Here is a 17,865-nt window from a genome sequence, read left to right as displayed (position 1 = left end):
CAACTAAAACCCACTCTATTTTCAGTTATCACTCTAGTGAGCCACACTATCATGAAGCCTTGACCTTCTATAAATAGTAAGTGTGACCCAGTCCCAAAGGCCATGATATTTGAAAGGCATATCTAGTTAATGTCAGCAAGAGCCGGCAGACAACACTAGTATATTACTATCAGTCCGACAGTACTGGCAGTACTGCATAATTATCATTATCTTGTTAAAGAGGGTTTTTCTGTCTGTGGGCTGAAATTGGTTAAAAAAGGTTTGAAAGAGTGACTAATTTTGGTGTCAAAAAGCACTGGATTGCACTGCACCTGAATAAATGTTGACAGGAAAATATTGGGGATAAAAATATGTTGTCTTTGTAACCATTCCCCACTCTGTTGCATGATTGGACACAATGCAAAAAAAAAGTTGTTGTCAAACACTACAGCGTTTGGACAGCAGCATAATCGAAACCAAATTGTTGGTGGTAGCTGAAGTGTTTGGCAGTGCTTCATGGCCACTTTTGCATTACTGAAAGGACATAAGGACTTACATGCTATATGAATGTTATCTATACCCTTTCCTGTTACATTTATTTTAATATTCCTGCATGCCAATGACCCCCAGAACAGAGGAACCATCACACAACACATGACAGAGATTGAAGCTGGCGTGCCCCTGATTTGTCCATTATGATGAGCAAATTATGTCCTTACATGTCTACTGGCTGTTCTGTCAAATGGTACCAGCATTTCAAGACCAAACTGAATGAATGCCTGTTGGACACCGAAACAAAAAATAACAAATCATTATTCTTGATGTGAAGGCAAATTTCCCACAACAAATGCATCTGTTGTGACAGTTTATCAACTGAATTAGGTCCATGTGCCAGAACAACATGAGAATCTTTTCAAATATTGTCTAAACTATAACTACAGCTATAAAGATGCACCTGATGTTTGGCAGACGGTAGAGTGTTGAGACAAAAATAGACAGTGACTCTCAATGGACTTTTGCAAATAGATTTATGAGGCAACATAAAACTAAATATATGTTTTACTTCAAATTATCTGGACCATTGGTGTATGTTGATTAAATTTATGCATTTACTAAAACTTTTAAATAATTTTTTGGGTGCATTAACTAAGGAACTATTTAGAATTACAGGAGAGATTTATTGCTTGCTCACTTCACTCTTCAAACCATGAACTTGGTATTACAACAAACCTCTCCCCACACAGTCAAAAGCCGTCACACAAAATGAATTCCAGGCAGTCATTATCTTGCATCTTCACATTCTAAATATCATGCTGCTTTGCAGGCCTTCATAAGTGTTATAGCTACTTTTTTATACTGTGTTGCCAGCTGGTAAATGCAGATCTTTCCAAGTGAAGAAAGGAATTATTTTTTATTTGTAAAACATCAGGACTCAGGAGTCATGGGATTGGCTCAGAAATTAGACATGTCAGAATCTTGGTTTGTGTCTAAATGTGACTCACTAATGAGTTGCATAGGGTATTGCAATGTCCTGGCTAAGATCTCTCTCTTTTTTTTTGATATTTTTGCACAGTCATCAACACCAAAATACTACTGCCTCTTGAAATATACAGCAGCTAAGCAGCCAAGTAACAAGATTTCAAAAGCTAAGTTTGATTTCTTTATTCACTCTCTTTCTTCATTAACACATTGGCATCAAGGTTAGTTGGTGAGAAAGCTGCTTCTACTTGTTTTCCTAAAGAGAATGAACATCTTTGTTTACAACTCACCAAAAGTTACAGATTTAAGGTATCACACCTACCACTTGGTTCACAGTCGTCTCTGCACATAAGTCTGCAACCAGAAACTGCTACTAGGTCTCATTGTTTCATTGTTTGTTATAATGCATTGAAATTAATTCATCTACACAGCTTACATGTGTGTTTTATTAAACTGAACAATGATTTCTAATAGTGACAGATGAGGTCATTATTGTCGGTTTTATCTCTGCTGGTTTAAAAAAAAAATGAATTGCATCCACACTGAGCATTTATGTGGTGTAAATTTAAAATTAAGTTGTGTGTGCTGAATACCAATCGATTAATTTGCATTGCATTTCCCAATGGCAATGAATCACTGGGGAGATAATTCACAGGGAAATTGTTAAGTTAGAGTGTTTTACTCAGGTCAAATGCTTTATTTTGGCCATCTGCGAAATTGACAACAAGAGGCCAGCACAGAGCAGAAGGAATACTGTCACCTGGTGGTAAATCTGGTCATAGTGAAAAGGTTTGTTCTGCCCAAGGTAGTAGAGGGGACCAAACACTGCTGGCAGATGGACCTATGAATAGCTGGTATTACCACCTAATTAAATAGATTCACGAATCATTGATTGTAGTGAGGAGGCCTACTGATTTTTCTGTCGTTGTCTATGTTATATTTTCACATAGCTATTCCAATGCAAGGCATGGAGTAGGTGATAGTACTGTAGTTACAACATCATTTTATTGCAAAGGTTGTGTAGTGTAAACATTAGTCTTATAAGCTCTGTTACACAAAGCCATCATTAGTATTTTAAATGATTACTCTTCAAGATACTGTCCATGTTAATCCATTAACCAGTCTAAGATACTATTGCAAATGGTAGCTCACAGTCAATTGAATCCTTTGGCTAAGATCTGAGACCTCTTCTCAAATTACTTCTAATGATTGTAGGTCAACCAGTTTGCCTTTGGATATCAACTGCTTAAATGTTCTCTGCAAGCTGTTTGTGCAGAACAGACTGTATCACAAGACCTGCACAAGCTACAGGAATGAAGCAAGCTGGTGTATGAGTATTCTCCAGAAATAAAAGATTTTCGTTTGCAGCTAAATCCCGGAAAGCAGGTTCAATAACATGCACGCTTTACTTAAGTACTGAGGGCTTTCCCCATAATATGAATGTTGCTCAATATTTTATTGCAATTGTAGCTCTCTACACAACACATGAGTACCTCTATTTCCTCATCGAGGCCGCAGAGCTTCAGCCAGCCTTAGACTGGAACAAAAATCAATAATTGCCTCAGACAGGTCACTAAAACACAAACACAACTGTTTGATGAGGTGTTCTGTGGGTACAAATAACACAGATGTTCACTGTAAAAGCTTGTATTGGTCAGACAGCGAGTGTATCACCAAGACAGGGATGGAAAGTGTAAATATGATTTTATGTAATAAACGAAAACACTTTTTGTTGCAATTTTCTTCTATGTAAAAAAGTTTTGCTTGGCAGTTCTGTTTAAAACATGTTTCCCACTATAAAACTAAGGAACAAGAGCAAACAGCCATGTCATTGGACTGATAGGGAAACAATTCAAAGCAGTCTCTGTGAGTCAAACCTGTACTCTGCTATAATACAGCGCCAATAGTAACAGCTCATCATAGAGACATTGTAGAAATTTTGATATGCATAAGGATGAAACGAGAGGCAGAAGGTAGGACAAGATGATAACATCAACATAAGAAGTTCAAAACCCCTTGACCTTGTGCTAAACTGAAGCAGGTGATTGACATTTCACCTCTAAAATGTGTGCGAACATTGTTCTGCAGGAAGATTTTGACACGACTGGATCTCTGCAATGTGACTGACAGGCAGATGAGTTATGGGGATTTGTGGAAAAGTGTTTTTGGTTAGTTTCGTTTTTATGTGTGTACATATGCATTTATGTTTAAAAAAATTAATTGTATTTCTGTAATTGACAGCATTGCATTTGTCCAATAAAAATATTTGGGAAGAAATTAACTAAACAAATCTGGTGTATTACGTGTTATTCTGTTATTCAGATAAGCTATTTGACTGCTTAAATCTTTCTACTTGGTGTACTTACACAAAATGAAAATTCATTACTGAACTCCCAAAGGTATTAAATTATAAACTCTCATATAGCATTTTTGTCTGTAGGGATTTTGATATCTTGCCATAAAAGTATTCAGCACCATTTACTCTATTTGGCTGAATTGCTTTGCAGGCAGGAACACTCCAGTGCATTCATTATTCATACATCAGCATCAAATTCAAGATTGCTTTGATTTTATCTGTCTGACAAAGACTTAGGCCCATACCAGTTCACCTGGACCCACTTTTAGAGGTTTGCATGGGTGAGTCACCCTTCACTGATAAGTCAAACACACTTCACTGACTTCACAGCATGCTGCATATAACTTGTACATGCATGTGAATATGAAGTCAGAGTTTTGAAAGACAATGTTTCTAATTGCTCTTGCAGACAGAAATGCTTCCAGATTTTTCTCAGGTCATCTGATGCACCTAAGTGAAATTTACTCAAAGGAATTTAAGCTTTGAAAACTGCCAAAAGATGCAAGAGTCATCCAGAAAATGTACATTACTCCAGCATGATGAGGTTAATATTTTATATTCACAAGTTCCACATATAAAAACAGCCTTTACATGATGAACTCTTCTACTAAGTGGAATCCTTTTAAACTTCTGCTTTAAATGTTTCATTTCGTATCTAATTTTGTGTGTTTTACGAGAAGCAGTTGACTTGCTTTTGGGTGTGACACATGCTAGAGAGCCTACAGTTCCTAACCGATGTTTTCTTAATTTATGGGTTTGTTCAGAAGCTCAACATTGCAGATTCACATGCATCTAAGCTCGTTATGTCAGAGAGTAGTGTTTGAGCTGTCAAATTTAGAAAACGCAACATACTTTTGATATGATGTTGCCAATAAATTAGCATGGGAAGCATAAAACAAACAGCACCTAACAAAATATATTACTATCACTACTATTACTATATAATGATAGTGATAATAATAGTGCACTTAGATTAAACTTCCTCCTCAAGGTACAGGGTATGGCCAAGATAAAAAATGCTGACTTGCTTTTAGCAATTAACTAGATATAGTAAATAATCTTTATTTTCTTTGTGCATAGATTACAATCAGGATCAGAATCAGAATTACGTAAAAATACAAGTGAACATGTGCTCCGATTGAATATGGGGTATTGCTCAACGGGAAATTATTGCACATGGTGAGTCCGGAGTCCAATAAATACTGTATATAAAGAAATATGTCCATGTATATGACAAGAAAGTGACAAATTATTGCACAAGAAGGAATACATCAACCAACTGATTAGTGTCTGACACTCAGAGTGAGGTGTTGTACAGGTTCATGACCACAGGCAGGAATGATCTCCTGTGGTGCTCCATAGTGTATCGTAGTGCAATCAGTCTGGTGCTGAAAGAACTCCAATGTCTGACCAGCACATCATGGCGTGGGTTGGACACATCGTCAAAGATGACTTTCACTTTGTGAAGCATTCGTTATCTGACACTACCGTCAGAGGGTCCAGGCTACCACAGACTCCTAGAACACTCTGAGCATAGTCCTGCAGATATTGAAAACCTTAGCTGTCTCAGAAAATAGAGGCGGCTCTGGGTATTCCTATACAGCTGGCATCCTCAACTCCAAGTTGAGGCTGACAGGCCAATTGTTGAGGGTCCAAACATGGTTTGACCATGGGCCGGAACAGCTCCAAGATGAGTCTCTCCAGGGTCTTCATGATGTGGAAGGTCAGTGTCTTCAGCACAGGAACTAGGCAGGACGTCTTCCACATCACAGAGACCCTTTGCGGACTCAGACTCATGTTGAAGACATCCTGAAGAACTCCACAGAGCTGGGTGGCACAGGTTTTGGGCACTCTGGGGCTTGCCCGCAGCCAGTGTGTGACTGTCTTTACACTTGGGACTGTACTGCTATTGATATCTTCAGAATTGCTGTATTACATTCCCACTCTGAGTGATTTTGCATAATTTGAAATAAAATAAAAAAAATAATAACAATAAAAGTTTCAACTTTAAGTATTCTTAAATCTCAAATTGCCTATGTCCCCTCTTCCCTTAATGTGAAAGTGGAGACTCAAGGGCGGCTGCATCACATAAGGTCCATGCATTTCTAACTCCAAGGGCCCTTATAAGCTGTAGACGATTTAAATGTTACTCCATTGAATCCCAATTCACTTATGCCACATACTTGACGCCGAAATGATGGCTGTCAGGGATGTTGTATTATACTGTATGTATGTAGATCCATTGTCAGGAGAGTAAAGTTTCCAATAAAATAATGTGATTCTGTTGAACTCAAAACTAAATAAACGAATAAGAATGAGCGCTTCTCTGAATTAAATTCCCAAGTGATGAGAAAAAGATGGCAACTAGATGGGTGCTCTAATTCAGGTCACAAAACAAACAGATTAAAATCTACTAAAATGCTATACAGTGAGTCAAGGCAAATATTTAATAGAAGAATTTTTAAACTTTTTTTCCCCTGTTGATCTGTGCACCCTTCCTTGCTCTAGGGCACTTTTGCAGCATGAAGAGAGGGTTTGATAAAGATGATGGTGATGATGATACATTGAGATTGCTCCCTTTTAATGTGATTCTTAAATTGAACCTGCTTTACTACATCACCTCGTACAGTCGTGTGGTTAAACGCCGTTTAATCCTCCGTGACAACGCAGCGTGCCGGTTTGATGGGGAGCAGGATTGGTCAACAGCAAGTGACCGCGCCCTCTCCCATATAAGCTACCTACCAAACTATTACCATCAAGTGTCGGGGGAATGACGGCTCTGCTGCTGCTGCTGCTGCTGCCGTCGGTGCAGCGGAGGAGAGAAAGCATCTTTGTCTGTACGTAGAAGCTGTGGGCTTCCCTGTCTGCCTCCATCGACACTGCAACATCTCAAGATAAGAAGACTATCCTTTCTGAAGACAGAGGTCGCAAATTCATCTGCCGCATTAATCTTAGCTCAATTTAGGATTTTCTTCCATCCCTCCCACCCTCCTCTCTGTCTGTTGTGTTTGCTTTTTGCCTGGCTGGAATAATTAAACCCTCCCTGTATCCATGTGTCGGATCGCTGGATGATGAACAGGTAAATGACACCGCGCATCCCCTACACGCAATCGACCTTATGGACGGATTTGCTTTAAAACCTGCTCTGGTGCAAAAGCTACAAAATAAGCTGTGTTTTACGTTAAACCCGTGTGCCTTTCCCCCTCAATGTCAGTGGTCCGGAATTGTTTGGATTTCAATTTCGGAGGATCTTTGTGCTGCTGCTCACCAAATACTGGGTCTTCTCCCGTGGTGGAGATTTCACTTAATGTTGATGTGATCAGATTTAAAAGCCTTAAATTCATCAGTGTTTGCAGGCAGCTGAGGCGGGTGGAGGGGAGAGGTATGGCTTCCAAATTCAACACGGTTGCGGATGAGGTCGCTTAATTGCGTGCCGGAAGACATGCCTTGTGGTCAGGCTACAGCACATGCATTGGGGGGATTTTTCCTGTGAATAAAAGCTTTAGCTACGACAGAAATATGGAAAACACCCGCAATACCTATTGTTTGATTTTGCTAGATACAACATGCAGGGCTGGCTCTCTGTTAATTTTTATACAGTGTAAATATGAAAGTGAAGTTAAGGTGGTCTTTGAGTCATGCAGATTGTAAGGCCTTTGCCTCTGAAATGCTCCATGTAGCCTATTTATTATTGAGAGGGATTATATGTTCTGTGCCAGAGGACTGGCCAGTTTAAAGATAAGGGAAGTAGAGAGACAGGTTGAGGGGAAAACGGGAGTTGTGAAGCAGCTGCCACATCATTTGCCAGCAAGGCAGCTTCACTATCTGCTCTAAAAATGACCCTCATAATTATGAGGAAAGTTGTATGGTTTTTCTTAACCTCTGTAATAAGACGGTATTTCTTAAAAACCTGCAGCCTTCCCCCACGGGGTCCTGCTCTTTTCACACAGCAAACCATAGCATTATGAGCTGACCACTGAGAGAGTGCTCAGGTTCCAGCTTCACACAATACCAGATGTTTAAAAGACACACATGTAAATAAATCCTCCACACTAATTACTAAAACTGTATGTTTTAAATGAACTAATGTGAATGGACAGAGAAATCACAGCTTACTCAATTATAATCCATTGTCCTCTGGATTGCATACATTGATATGAATAATAATTTGTTTCAAGGATGTGTTCTGTTTTATTTTTTGTTAGTGTCTCCTGTGCTATCACTTGCCTGGCTGTTTATATCTGTATAAATCTGTTTATATCACAGCTAGATATCTTCCCTAATAATTACCTTAAATTATCAACAAAAAAGATTGGAGGTGCCCGAGAATCTGAGCTACAATGCTCATCTCCTTCCTGTACCTCCTGCAAACTTATTTGCTTTGAATATTCAACTCCAGCTGTAATCCAGCACTTTTTGTTACTGTGTCCTCCCAGTACAAATCTAGATGTTAAAACAGGGGCAGATAAGAAAGAGCAGTGCTGGCTCACCTCTGTTGTGGCACGCAATGTTTCATCACTTAAGCTTTGGACAGCAGACCAGTGTTGCATCTCAGACTGCAAATTTTCCCACCAACACTTTTAATTCTCTGCTAATTTGACTCATTTAAATGTCATTTTGTTTTTTTTAGTAAGTCACTTGATTTCTTATATGAGAGCCACTACTGCAAACAAGAACAAAGAACGTGCAATGGTGAGCATGACTTTTTGTGCATATAGTGTTATTATGATGACATTTTCAGGCAGCAATACAGCAGCAGGGTGTGTCACAGTCTTGGGTTTTTGCTTTCTTTTTTTTTATTATTCTACATTTTAGCTTCCCTTAGAGATGCTTCTTTTTTTATTTGCAGCTCACACTACATGTTTATTTTTATCATCTCTGTTATGACACGGAATATGTAATTGCCAAGATTTGGCTCATCATTCTGTATTTTTGGTGCCTTTGCTGCCATCTTTACCACACTCATGTTGCTATGATCTGAGTCACAAGACATCTGTCTCCATTTCTGCTTCCAAAGAGATTTAAGGGTTTGGGCAGAGTTAGCATTTTAAGCAAAGAAAATGGTGTCACAACTAAGGCTACTGGTATAGAAATTGAAAATATAATTATCTTATTATTTTCTAATATTATCTTATTATTTTTGCCTTAATGTTTCTTTATAAAATTAATCTGCAGGGTATCAAACATCCCTTGCATGGCTTTTTCATTTGCATGGCAACTGCTAAGTATGAACAAAGCAATTTAGAATTAAAAGACAAAGCACCAGCCAATATGCAAAGCAAGATGAATGACTAGATGGCATGAAGGAGGAGACTGCTTGAAATAATAACAGGGCAGACTTGACATGGCGTGTGTGTTCTGTGTGTGTCACAGCTCAATAGCTTCGGCGTGCGTACTGGGGAAGCGGAAGGTTACAGATATTGTGTGGCATTGCGAATTGTGTCGCTTCCTCTCTATCATACCCCATCAAGGTCATATCCACAGACTGCAAGTGGTGGCCCTGGCCTTTTCCACTCCTGGCTCTGGCAGAGGAACGGGGCCCGCGGACCAATGCTGCTTCTAATCAGGGCTGACGCGTGACTCAGTTGCATGCCAGCTGCACAGCCGAACAGGGATTATGTCCCTGGATGGTGAAGACAAAAAAATGCTCACTGTTGAGATATTTGTCTCTTTAACTACACTTTTGGCTATATTATTTAATTATTTGTGCTTTATTTCTAATGAACTTTGCTCAAATTACTGAAACCTAATGCTTAAATAACAAGAATCCTGTACAGAATATAAGTTCATAGCCAGGGGCCAGAGTTGTGGCACCAGCAGTGCACTGTTGGTTAAATTATATCTGGGTCATTGTGCCACTTGTTTTTAAGAGTAGCTTCATGGCTGTAAAATGGTATTAAGGTCCAGAGCATTGAAATATCCAAAGGAAAAAAATAATAATGTGAAGTGTCAACTGATTTTGAAAGCTTGATTGGTCTTGTTATATATCTGCGAAATAATAGACAATGAAATTGCCAGTTATTTTCACCACAGGTGGTACAGTAGGTGGAATGGAACAGAAGGTGGTCTGTAATTTTCCGTAAGCAAAATGCTACTCAGGATTCAGCAAAGGTTGGTGCTTTGAAGTGTGTCATACTTGGAGACGCATGCAGAAAAATATGTTTAAAAAAACTCAGCTGTAATTCGTTAAATATGGGCATGACAGAAAATGTTCCAGATCAGATTTTAGTAGAGACACTGCAGCCATTATGAGGAACGAATTACATTTGTTGTTCATTTCTTTCCATTATTTTTCACGGATGAAATGCTGTGAGATTGAAATTAGTTTTTTAGCTATGCATTATTAAGAAACAATAAAAATACAATATTTATTTTAGGCTATTTCAGAAAGCTCAGAAAGCAGAATGAAGAGGGTTATGAGGAACACTTAAACTTATTATGAAATTTAGATTTGGCTCATGAGATGTCAGCCTATTTTGAGCAATTTTTTTAGGCATATTGGTACACTTTCTGCTTCTTAACTGATTGCATTACTGTACAAAAGTAATTTCTCCTTCGCTGTGGAACAGACAAAATTTGTAACCATCGGTTTCCTAAGGTTTGCACTATAGACTCCAACCAGCCTCTGATCTCAAGGATATTATAGACCTGTAATAACAAAAAAGAATGGAAATGAAGTAATAAAAGTGTTCATAATCATGCTGTTTAAATTGCAAACTCTGTTGTGATTCCAAAATAGCATAAAGAATAATGAGTTTGTAGAGCACATATAAAAGCCTACGAAGGTGTATATAGGTGATATAACATTCACTGTTAAACTTACAAGACCCGGCAGTTAAAGAAGAAGCTTGGTTGTCTGTGCTCCATTCGGATGTCTTCTGCACATTCACAAGTGTTGCATTACATTTCAACTGTACGTATTTCAGCTCGTCCATTGCGGCTGTGTGACAGCTTGAGAAAAGGAAGCTGAAGCTGCACTGTTACCTAAAATGTGCTCAGGCAGCATAATCAGTACCCTTAGAGATATAAAACACAATATCACCCTGTCAGGATATACATTATGCAGTTGCAGTACTCAAAAGATGGAAACACAACATAGCCCAAATCTGCTTAAGAGTACTTATAGGGGAAATTTACTACGTGTGCTTTAGTTTTTTGTATTTTGATTATTTTTTGGTGGAATTACGCTAGTGATACAATGATATCACGGACTTTATTGTGTGCATTCCGATCCTAAAATTGCCTGGTATTTAAAGTTCTGACTTGGGAGAGCTTTATTGACTGGAAAGAGACAGTCATCTCTAAATTATCATCACATTTTGCATATTTATATAAGATACAACAATGTCTTGTTAGAGGTTAGCGAGTGTCATATTTGGTTTTCTAAAATGCTTCAACAGTGAATTGAAAAGAAAAGATAAATCACAAGCCACAATAGACTAGATTGACTGCATTATTCATGATAGCACATACACTTCTTTTACAGTACATCAGTGCCATCTTTGAAGACATGTGTGCACAAGTCAGTGTCTCCTACAAAAACACTGATGACACAAGGAAGGTCAGACACTCACCTTGGTCGACTGTCAGCCTGATAATGCGCATTATCTACATCACTGCTGCAGTCAAAAATTTGAAACAAATCCTGGCTACAGTTTGACCAGTTGAAATTCTTTGATTGAACCTGTAACAGATCTGTGGCCAGAAACCTCTGACAGGGCTGCTAAGGCCTTACAGTATCTTAGTTGCACATCACTTCAATGAATATTTCTCTTGCTCGACATTCATCTTTTCAAGGTAATATCCACAAGACTCTCACAATGAAAGCTGGCTTATGTGTGGCATAAAATAAGAGCAGGGAACCTGCCCAGTTGTTGTAAATTGCACTGTGAGACATGAGGTCAAAAGAGCAAAGAGTCCCGCAAGCCTTCGTTTCTCCTTCCTTATCATGTCACATTAAGGCAGAAACCAGATTTACGTAGTCATAATTTATCAGTGAGTGGCAGGCTGGATGAGAGTCAAAAGATTTTTTAGCAGCTTCCTGGTTGTCTATCCATCACAGTGATCTCTGCTGTGCATGACCTGGGCCTGTCACACTTAGATGGCCCACAGACTGCAGTGTGGAGGATGATATGGTAAACACCGAGACAGTCGTTTATTTCGATTCAATCTGTGTCTTCCAGCTTCTCTCGTGGGGAACATATTCATGCTAATTTGTTATAGTATGCATCAGAAATCTCATCTAATGCTGTGCTGCAAAATCAATCTTATCCTTGCCCAAGGCTGCCTCATCTGTAATGGTGTTTGTCTCATGTCTCCTACCTGCATGAGGAGGATCCATGCCATATCAGTGTCAGCATTCGTTGGGTCTTAGTAGAGCTTTCTGATCCTAGCCAAAAAGCTGTTGCCTAAGATTAACCCAGGCTGTTCAGTTGCATAGCTGCTGAAGAGGCATGTGCGTGTGCATAAATGTGTGCAAACAAACACATCAGCAAGTAGGATCCTTGCATGCTCCCACTCTGTGCTTTGTCTGGTGGCTTCCTTCTCAGGATGAGATGTGACAGCACTGGATGATCTAATCATGGATGTCATAGCATAGCTGCTTATTAACTGAGATTTCAAGGGCAAACATTTCCATCATTAGTAGTATATCTGTACAGATGAGTAAGCTCCACCAGCAGTGCTGAATGATGGCTTCTGGTAGTGTCACTGAAGCACAGGAGGTACTAGTTGTCTCATTACATTTTTTGTGCATATATTTTAAGAAGTACCTTTATGAGGAGCTAATTTGTAGGACATGCACTGATACGAAGTGTCTACAAGAGGATGGAATCTCAGTGGCAATTTAGGTCTTTCTTGAGAGTAGAGAAGGAAGGTCTCTCATTTTTAATAAAAATCACTTGTACTGCTTTTATGTTGGTTGCGTATTTGCAAATTCCTGAAGAGGCGGTCTAAAAGATGTGCAATTCCCAGTAACAGAAAGGCTTCATTGATCTTTGATATCAACCTACCTCTGCCTGTGTACAGTTCATTGCTTTTGGGTACAGGTATATTTTAACATGGAAAAATATTAATCTCCAGATTAATTATTATAATCCGGGTGATTATAAACTGCTGTCAACATTTTGATTTTATTCTTCATTATTTACTTTTTTTTTTTTTTCATTTTTTTTTTTTTAGTATCACTGCACTCTGCTATATGTAAGCTGAGAGGATGAGCCTGCTTGTCATCTTTGAGGACAGTAATTGACTGTTCTTTATTAGCAATCCTGGTATTACATCTGTACAGAACTTGCAGTTAATCTGTTGGTCCATTACAGGTACGCAGGTGGATAAGTTTGTAATATAACAAAATTTCAACCAAGAAAATCCTCAGAAAATACTGAGACTTGAACTTCTATTATTTGCACTTTACTGGAATTTGAGAGCATGTGGAATGCGAAAGTATTTGTTTAACCTGACCAAAATTATTGTGATCAGAAATTTCCAACCTAACTTCTCAGTGCATGCTACATAAAATGTCTCGATATGTATGCTTTCACCTGCTTCAGAACATAACTTTTTTGACAACAACGGTGACATTACCCACAAAATTCCTTTGAAATTGAAACGTTTTTTTTTTTTTTTTTTTTGGTTTTTAGTTCCACGATGTCCATTTATTTTGGGAACTTACCTGTATGTTACCTGCTGTCTCCTAGTTCCATGTGTTGTCATCCTGCTTTGTTCCTGCATTTGGGTCTTTTTTGAACAAAAAAAAAAAATCATATTATTTATTTATTATTTTGCAAACAACCACATGTTCTGTCCCACCCAGAAGCCCATGTTATGTCACTTGATGCGCACATGGAGACAACATTTACAGAAAGAACATATTTATTTATTTCAACTTGCGGGTGAAATTGCTCAGACTGCTTGACTATTTATAAAGCATAAAATACAATCTATCACATAATTCTAAAATAGGATAAAATAAAACAGCTTCGGGAACAGTTGGGAAATTTGCAAAAATTGAATAGTCATTTTTTCCTGTTGAATGGAATATAAAAAATAACATAAAAATTTCCAAAAACACTCTAATCCAATTAAAAATGAATTCATATCAGGCCTGTCTGCTCCAGTTGAGCTGCTGATGTTATGCAATTTGTTCTTCAGCTTACCTGTGCGAGATTGACGGTGCCTGACTAAATGGTGCTCCACGCCATCCTCTACTCGTCCACACACGTCGCTCATGTCATTATGTGCTGAGACTGAGTGGAGTGGGTGGCAAGGGGAAAATTTCATGCTTTTCAACAAACATTGCTGAAACAAATGGTTCTATTCAGTGACAATTGAATCCATTTTTCTCCTTAAACATTAAAGTGAAATAGAGGGAATTTAATGTTGACAGATATGCCAGGACTGAAATCTGTCTAATGATGTTTTGGAACTTTTGTGCTGAGTCTCCAGTATCCACATCCAAACCTCCACCTCAATGAATGTTCAGGGTGGAGCTCTGATCATGCAGGGGTAAGATAGAAACAGCAATGCAGGATAATTTGCAGAATGTGAGCAAATAAGCTGCATAATGTAGCCTTTTTTGTGTGGGAAGTCGACCAAATTGCAAAAAATTTTAAAGAAAGTATTTCAAATAAAATTACATTCATAGCAAGCAGATGTGCATGCATTTTACGCCTACAGTACATTTATGTTCACTTAATGAGGGTACTGCGCACCATGTTTATGCTTGTAGCTAGTATTATGTAGTTGGTTACCTAATTACCTGGCTTGCTGGTTTGTGAAAATGTCAGCTGTTACAGTGCCCCGTACCTCCAAGAAAATGGAACTTCTGCTCTGATGACATGTGCTCAGTATGTATGACCTACATAGTGTTCCAGCAAGTATAGATACTCTAAATTGATTGTTCTGTCTGAGTGTGGCTTAAGCTACAAGAGCATCATCTTTTTTTCATTGCTCAGGTGTGGTATAAACAGTTTTCCTCCTTTTCCCTGTAACAGTAAGAGCTCTCCCAGCAAGACAAATTGGCAGTTTGTGAAGGAAAACAAGGGCACGCCAACAGCATGACCACAAAAATAACCAAAGCGGTTTATACTACTTGATTGCACCTGTTAAATATTTACAGTTAAAAACAATCTGTGCTGTGTGAAGATAGTGCACCTACAAGTGTATCATTTTTCAGCACTACTAATAATGGGAGGATTATACATCTCTCTAAATTATGCAACACAGAGTCAAGAAGAGAATCTTGACTGTAAGTCTCTTGACTCTAAGAGAAGTGGAAGATAAAGTGGATGATGAAGATGATGATACTGATGATTTTGTTGATGATGAAGACTACTGTATATGACTGATGACAACAGTGATGATGGTGCTGATGTAGTTTAATTAGTGCTTGATTATTTTGCTTAAGCTCGCAGCGAAAGTAAAAAGCCTTCCGGAGCAGCCAGAGAAGCTCACACTAAAAACGTATATTTATAGATGAGTAGGGTTGAAACATTTTCATTAGATGCCAACAGGATATCTCACATATATCTTGATGGTTCTTGGTAAATATGAAGCTTATCTTACCACAAAGACTGGAAAATGGGGATTTCTGTCTCACAGGGACAGGCCTACCAGCATCTCTAAAGCAGTTTAAATGATACATTGAATTTAATCTGTACAAAACCACAGATCACTATTTTATGGGGTCTCATTTAGAAAACCAGACCAGTCACCTGTCAAACAGTAAAGACTCCACCAAATACTGAAGAAATGGTCCCCATTTTTTCAGTCATTGTGCAAAGCTGGTTCCTGGCCTGTAGCTTCATATTTAACTTGTACATGTGAAAGGCATGTTGGCCTTCTCATTTATGTCTCAAGAAAGCAAGACAGCCAATAATAGTATTTTCCCAAATGTCAGACTTGGAAGTATCTGATCATTCAATTTTCATCACTTAATAGTTTTTTTTGTTTTGATTCAGAGCCCAATCAGCAAAATATCAAGTTATCTGAAGTTAAATATTAAGATGTTGTTCATTTATTCATCTTTGGTCTGACCAATGAGGAGAGAACTCACCAGAGTAGCAGACTAGCACACACAATAAAAAAAGGTTTTCTTTTACTCCCTCACACCACCTACCAGAGCAGAAATAAATACTAGATGTCATGTATGAGTAATTAAAATTTCAAGTTACACCGACCACTATAGATGAGTGCATGCTTGTCATAAAAGATTGAGTTATTCCAGTGAAGTTGCATCCAAAAAAAGAACTGAAGAAAGTGTAGAAGGAGTAAAATGTAAGATTCATAAAGTTGGGGGAAGGAGAGAGAGTGTTGTTTGCGACATGACAAACTTTTGAAGTTGGGGCCCTTGTCCTGTGAAAACTATGCATCTCGCTAATAGCATTGCAAGGTTCGGAACAATGCCCACTAAAAGACATACCACATCAGTATGTTCTAATTTCTGTCCATGACACGTCATTGTGGTAGCCTACATGTTAGGCACACCTTGTTTGCAGAGTTAAATTACAGCACACAACAGAAGCTCTGTGACAAAAAGGTGATGCATGAAGAGAAAGTGCATCATCTCAGTATTTCATGCACATTGCTGTGAGGAAAATTGTATCACAGTGGCAGATAATTGGATGACACTAAATTAAAAGCTGGCAGTGTTTACACATGGTTACCTTTAATAAATGGAAAATGAGCACCCCTTGAGCAGTTGACCATCAAATATATAAATATGCTTATTAGCCTTCTTTTGGATAGTTGAATGAGAGGGCTGGCGTCACTTTCATGTCTGAAATACGATTCTTAAGCCATTAGACCATTAATTCATCTTAACTAAGGACTGGGAGCAGGGAGGAACAGCAACTATTGCTCTGTCCAAAATTAATTGAAAGTTTGCCATTAAGGGTCTGAAATGAAAATTTGTAATGAGAGTGGATGTGGAAAAAATGTGTATGTACTGTCTAAAAAATGACACTGAATTATTGATTTTATTGGAAAGTGCACTTTAGTACTATCATTTTTTTTTTCTTTGAGCATAAAACAACATTCTACTGTAGGATATGAGCTGTGCTTCATACAAAGTGGCATAACATACTACAAACGTATTCAATAAAGTGGCTAGCAATACCAGGGAAATACTAGGGGGAAAAAATTAGCAAATAAACAATCCTTGTATAATTACTACACTACACACTTGCTACACTACACCTATTTACATGGGCTGAGTCAGGAGTTTGCAACAAAATGTACGGTATTCAATGAAAACAAAACAGAAGGTGCCGTAGAGTTGGCAAGAAGATCCAAAAGTGAACAGTAAAACCACAAGAAGACTTTGGGACTACAAAAAACACAAGGAACTAAGAGGGGAAACAAAGCAGGACAAGGGAAACATACAGGAAGGATAACAAATGACTCGACAGAGAACAAAGGGAAAGGCAGGGCTATGTATACACCCACTATATCACCCACTATATATATAAGTGGGCAGTGAGGTGACATGACACAGGTGAAATCAATAAGGGTGAAGCACACAAGAAACTGATGAAACAATAAAAAAGGGGAAACACAGGGAGTAACACTAGACAGGAAACCAAGGAAGAACTTTAAAAAAATAAATAAATAAAACAGGGAACTCAAAACATGTTTACAGGAGATCTTAACACAGAACCATGATAGTACAGGCTTTAGCGATTATCTTAATTTTGTTTATTCACACAACAAGGCTTATAATTACAGTGAAATACCTCAGCTATTCTTTGGTGGTTTCTAATCATTATACCTGCTGTAGTCGTTACAGGCACAAAATATGTTTTGCTATATTTTTGAGACATTATTCCTGGACATAACAGTGACCAGAAACAGGCAAGAGGTTGCAAATGCGGTAAAGATGCGTGTTATATTTCTCGTGACAAATTCTAAATATATCCTGAATAATGGTGGAGTGTTAGTGTGTATCTAAATGTATTGACTGTGAAAAAGTTACATGTTGACGTTAGCCTTTAGTACCTGTGTCAAAGTGCACTCTCACTAGTGCAACGGCAAATTCTTCTCCTTATTAACAG

At 38.3% G+C, this 17,865-nt stretch overlaps 1 protein-coding gene across 5 annotated transcripts in view; it reads left to right on the top strand.

Annotated features, from left to right (window-relative positions):
- The first annotated feature begins 6,558 nt into the window (after positions 1-6,558).
- Positions 6,559-17,865, top strand: part of nrxn2a (neurexin 2a) — a 143,647-nt gene continuing 132,340 nt past the window's right edge. For all 5 annotated transcript variants that reach the window (XM_047606584.1, XM_047606586.1, XM_047606583.1 and 2 more), the window contains exon 1: positions 6,559-6,893. The gene's annotated coding sequence lies outside the window, so the exon portion shown is untranslated. The remainder of the gene's footprint in view (positions 6,894-17,865) is intronic.

This window comes from Mugil cephalus, chromosome 15, assembly GCF_022458985.1.
Source record: "Mugil cephalus isolate CIBA_MC_2020 chromosome 15, CIBA_Mcephalus_1.1, whole genome shotgun sequence".
Taxonomy (NCBI): domain Eukaryota; kingdom Metazoa; phylum Chordata; class Actinopteri; order Mugiliformes; family Mugilidae; genus Mugil; species Mugil cephalus.
Note: the sequence above shows the minus strand (reverse complement) of the source record. Positions and strands in the feature narration are given on the sequence as shown.